The following is a 6,000-nucleotide window of genomic DNA, read 5'->3' as shown; positions in this document are numbered from 1 at the left end:
TGTGCAGCATTTGTTAGTAAAGCATTCTTCATTGCATCAGCGTGTGTGTATCACTCTTTATTGCACAAGCTTGTAAATGTGTGTGTGTGTGTGGATCACTTCTCAGTGAATTGAATCAGCATTTCGATTATTATTATTATTATTTTTTTTTTTGCACGTGTGTGTGTCATTTCTCACTCAATCAACGAGTGTATATGTTCATATGTGTGTTTCTCTTCATTCTGAGTCAATGCATGTAGATGTGTGTGTTTGTGTGGGTGTTTGTGTTCATCACTTTCCTGTTCTGGTGTTCTGGGTAAACCACGGCCTGAAGCGTGCCCTGGGGTCCTGCCCTCCTCCTTTTCAGTCCGTTTGCATCCGTTGGTGCTGCTGCTCAAAGTTCTGTCCATACTCGTTCTGGCCTCAATTGAGGCAGGTCTTTTTCTCCAGTATCCTGCATCTTCTCCTTATTCCACTCCTCCTTAGCTTGACCCTTTTGCTTCTGTAGCTCCTTCAGGGTTTTGATACGCAGCTCAATCGTCTGGGTGTCAGTGTCAAGCTCCAGTCTGCGCTGCTGCTCCAGATCTTCCTCTGTTTCTCCCAGCCAAGTCAAGATTTTGTTCAGGTCAAAGTTCAGCTGCTGTCACTGCTGCTCGTTCTGCTTTGTTCTCATCTCCTTGCTGAGGTCCTGAGCCTGATTTCAAGTCGTGTGTCTGGGACTCCAAGTCTGATGGGTTCGACGATCAGCCAGCTCCTCCTGAGCCACGCTCAGTTATCTGCTCTGATGCCTTGAGCTCTTACTGAGGGCAGAAACCTCAGAGTCTTTTCCGTAGAAATCAGATTAAAGTCCATTGATGTTTTCCTTGCTTTGCTCCACAGCCTTTTGCGGCTTTGCTGTTCGGCTCTTCTCAGAGGTCAGCTCCTGGCCGAGCCCCGACACCTGTGCCTTCAGCTTATTTTCTCCTGGTGTTTTGTCCATTCTGAGGTGCCTCCTGACCTCAGTTACTCCTCCTGTTTCTGGCACGCCCTTTTTGCTGCCCGATGATCATTGTTGGTCCGTCACTGTCCTGCACAGTTTTAATGCAGAGTGGTTAAGGTCAGCATGGTTTTGCTCGGCCTCACTTTTCATCTGGGCTTAATGGGCGTCTCGTCACAGCTCTGTCAGCTGAAGCTGTCTTTTTCCATATGGCAAGAATGTAAAGAGTGTGTGAGAGGGGTGTGTCTGATCAGGCACAATGCTGGTGGCTTTGCGAGTGCCTCGTTTTCCAAATCCAGATGTTTATTTGTCACGTACACAGCAACAGAGAGAACAGTCTGTTGTTGGGATAGCTGAGGTCCTTCACGATCTTCCTGGTCTTGGTCCAGCACCGCCTGCTGTAGATTAAATGCAGGTCAGGGTGCTCGGAGCGGATGGTGCGCTCAGCTGATTACACAACCCTCTGTAGAGCTTGTCTGTCCGGCATGGTGCTGTTCCCGAACCAGACAGTGATACAGCTGCTCAGTATGCTCTCGATAGTTCCTCTATAGAAGGTGGTCAGGATCGGTGGTGGAAGCCGGTCCTTTCTCAATCTTCTCAGAAAGAAAAGACGCTGACGGAAATCTCCCCGTGTAGTGAAACGGGCCTTGGATTTAACGCTCTCCGTCTCCGCTGCATGAGATCGTTTTCCTGCAGCACTGTTGACATTTTCAAGTTGTTGTTGTGGGTCCAGCTGCTTTAGCATTTGGTCAGGGTCACATCAAAGATGGTAGAGGAGAGAGCAACGATGGTAGGGGGGAGAGCAGGAGTCCAGGGTCCGCCTCGGCTTCCCGGGCCGACAAAGCAGCCTGTAATCAAGCATAAAGAGAAAAAACAAAACAAAACAAAAACAAACGAACAAGAAAATGATGTTGTGTTGGCTGCATTATTCAGAGAGGGGAGAAACAACGGGACCAGGCCCTGTGTCAGCCTTCTCTCCCCCTTTTTTTGTTTTTTCTCTCCATATAATCCACTCATGACCCGCCAAGCTGACAGGACAACACAGGTACATGTTAAAATTCTTAAGATCATGTTTAAAAGCACAAAAATTGGAATTTTCTTTCATTTAGTAATCACTTGTATTAATCAATCAGCAGAAAACATGTCACAATTTGACTTTTATTAACCACTAAATTTGTCGTGTCTTTTTTTTTTTTTGAAATCAAGTTGTTGTCCTGCAACTCAAGGAGTTTATTTGTTAGTAGTGGATAAACTTTATTATTTAACGGCGGGTGTATGTTAAGTTTCACTGCTTTACTTGCTTGAAAATCTTCACATGTTCATGGGTGTAAGCTGTTTCTTCATTGCGTGTATGTGCGTTTGTAAATGGGCTAATTTAACGTTTTTTCTCAAACGAGGCATTTCTCTAACACATGCCTCTCTCTCACATTTCTCTGCTTGTGTGTGTTTTTGTTTCACCTTTTTGTTGTGATGCTCCGGACGCCTTCCCAACCTCCACAAGTCTGTTGGCCCCAATTTTATGTGTTAAAACTTCTCTTAATTTCTCCTTTAATTCTCTGCTAGCTGCTGTCTTTTTCACAGCTGCTGATTCTTGCTGAGTTTGGTTTCCATTACTATAATTTTGCTTCGGCCGCTGTGCTTGTGGGGGCAGTTGGTCCAGGCCCGTAGCCACCTGTAACAACACACTAAGACATTCACTTACTATTTCTTTTCTGAAAACATCCATTCACTTCATCTGCCTAGATTTTACTCTCTTTCTCTCGGTGCATACTTCACACAGTCAGGCAGTTGCCTTCTATGGGCATGCCGAGTTCCTGTCACACACACAGCTACTCACTCCAGCAGCTGCAAAGCCGTCTTCACGTCCTCTCTCCACACTCTCCGCCACAATCCACCATTAATAATGAATGTATAAAACCAGTAATATTTATCCCTACAAACACACAACTTCAAGAAAATTCGTTGTATACGTTGGAACTTTTCTAAATCAAAACCCAGCCAAACATCAAACATTCACCGTAGTCATTCAAAACCTTATTTGTAATATTATAATCAGCAAAATCAGCGTTTTAATTACAAGCATGTATCATTGTTTGCAACTCATAATTATAAAGCTCAAAAACACGCTAAACAGCAACAAAAGTCCTCTGTGCGCGTCACCGCTCATTTGCATGTTCACACACAGTCTAAAAATAGCTCGCAGCGCTGCAGCGCGCTGTCGTCACACACAGGGTCACACAAAGCTCAGACAAAACTCTTTTATTTTATATCACAAAGACGTCTTATATTTACAATCACTGACAGGCCTGACAGATTCAGCGCCTAACAAATTTCGACAAATTTAAAATAACGGGTCTTACCGAAGAAAGTCTCACTTTTTTGTAATCAATTAACCAGTATCTGTTTCCTCCAGAACAGCCTATGGCCTGATTTCTAAATTCCCTAACTCAATTTAACAGTATCCAAAAAAGCACATGACACCGTTTTAAACGATGAGGAGACTCGGAAACTCCTAGCTTATTCTCGAGATGCCCTGTACCCCACAGCTAAGCCAAACTGAACTATCCCTGTTCGCCGACAGGTCAAAGCCGCGCGTCCACGACCAGGAGGGGGCGTAACCCCCAGGCTATGCGCTTCTTAGCAGACTTCCGGGCTGCCGTCCTATAATAATTTTCACCTAACCGATTTTGACAAATTTATCATAACGGGTCCAACTGAAGAAAGTTAACTTTTTTGTAATCAATTAAACAGTCTCTGTTACTTCCGGGAACAGTTTCTGTCCTAATTTGTAAAACTATTAACCAGTCTCTGTTACTTCCGGGAACAGTTTCTGTCCTAATTTCCCTACCAAACTACCTGAGCCTTCAGCTCAATATCCAGGGACTCAAACCCAACATTATCTGTTACTTCTGGGAACAGTTTCATATTTCTTCAACTTCATTAAACATTCTTAAGCAACTTTAACTGCATAACACACGGTGATTCTCATCAAAATACCACAGGACGAGCCCCCAAAATGTTAAGGTTCAAAAATATTGGGGGTGGAGACAAGAGAAAAACCACAATAACAACACTGGTCCGGTCGGGTTGAGTCAAACGATGATTTAATGAACACACGCGTGGGAGATGGACACTGATGCAGACAGCCTCAAAATCTCAAAATGGTGGAGCATTGCTCAAACTCTTATAGCCCCTGGTTATCATACAAAGCCTAAACATTCACATGCTCTCTCTCACACAGCGCCTGAGCTACGACCTTGGTTCCCTGTTTATCTGCTCCTGCTGAAATGGGGCAGAAAACTCCAGCACACTCTGTTCTCTTCTAATCAGACAGATTAGACAATAACCTTCTGCGAACAGTATTTCTTATAACTCAGCAGTATAATGCATCATAAAACAATATCATTCATTCACAACAAGTCAGCAATTTAATGTAATGCAAATCAGTTTAACTGATGCAATAGTTATCAGCTTCTTCTAATTCAGGAGAATAATACAAACTAAAACTACATAATAATTCACAATCTTTAATTAGGGGTATAGCATGGCATAAAATAATATTAGAATCTGACACTGGCAAGCTACTCAGATTCCAGATGTTTGGTACTCGCCAAAATGCAAAATTTACCGTATCACTTGTCAATCAGTGGACACAGTGATTTTGGAGCATGAACAAATCTCAAGAATCCATGGAAGAGAAAGAATAGACCATGCGGATGCAGTTGCCGCACTTGCGACTCTTCCTGACACCTTGTGGTCATCAGGGCCTACGGATGTGGGCCTGGCAACTTGTTCGCCTGTTTTGTTCCAGCTGAAGTCGCAAATGCCAATTTGGAAACCGCAGTATAGGCAAAAGAGGGAAGCTGAGGAGGGAATTGCAGAAACTATTGAAGGGCTATTGCAAGTAGGGGTGCTTGAGCCCTCTCATTCCTACTGGAACACTCCTATTTTGCCAGTAGAGAAGCACGGGACAGGAAAGTACAGAATGGCACATGACTTAAGAGCCATTAATGCCATTTTGCGTACTGACACAGTACCTGTCCCAAATCCATACACAGCACTGACAGCATTAACACCAGAACAGAAGTGGTTTACATGTATTGATCTAGCGAATGCGTTTTTCTGTCTCCCGTTACACGAGTCTCTGAGGGACGTTTTTTCATTCACATATAGGGGGCAACAGTACAGATACACACGGTTGCCACAAGGCTTTGCACTCTCCCCTGGCATTTTCAACCAAGTGTTGAAAGAAGCTCTAACGCCATGCCACCTACCAGAGGGGTGTTCACTGGTGCAATATGTTGATGATTTGCTCATTGCGGCTCCGTCGGCATGTACGGCAGCCTCACTCACCATACTGAAGAGACTCGCGGAGTGCGGATTCAAAGTCAGTAAAGAAAAGTTGCAGTTGGTCCGACCAGAAGTAACATTTCTGGGCCGAGTCATTGCTCACAAATCAGTGGGTTTGCTGAACACCCATCGTGATCAGATTTTGACACATCCGAAACCGCGTACGGTTAAGGAGTTGCTCTCATTCTTGGGGTTGACAGGATACAGCCGTCACTTCATTCCAAATTATGCAGGAAAAATAGCCCTTTTGAGGGATTTGGTGAAAACGGTAGGTGTCCGAAACTTAAAGGCTGAGCTGCCATGGACATCGGCCACTGAGTCGGCGTTTATCGCATTGAAACAGGACTTGTCAAGATCGGCTGATCTTGCCATCCCTAATTATGATGAACCCTTCTATCTTGATGTTTCAGAAACACACGGGATAGTTAATGGGGTGTTGTTTCAGAAAAAAGGAGGAGGGAGAGATGTACTGATGCACGTCAGCGTCAGACTGAATCCATTAGAGACAAGGCATCCGGGATGCACTCAGCATGCCATCGGGGTGTCAAAGATTATACAAAAGACAGCACATGTAGTCAGGGACCATCCGTTGAAGGTGCTGACCACTCATGGTGTGGTGGCATATGTTAACTCACAAGCCTTCACCATGACACCACTTACACAGCAGAGAGTCTGTAAAGTTTTAGAGGCTCCCA

This window comes from Maylandia zebra, unplaced genomic scaffold, assembly GCF_041146795.1.
Source record: "Maylandia zebra isolate NMK-2024a unplaced genomic scaffold, Mzebra_GT3a scaffold01, whole genome shotgun sequence".
Classification (NCBI taxonomy): domain Eukaryota; kingdom Metazoa; phylum Chordata; class Actinopteri; order Cichliformes; family Cichlidae; genus Maylandia; species Maylandia zebra.
Note: the sequence above shows the minus strand (reverse complement) of the source record.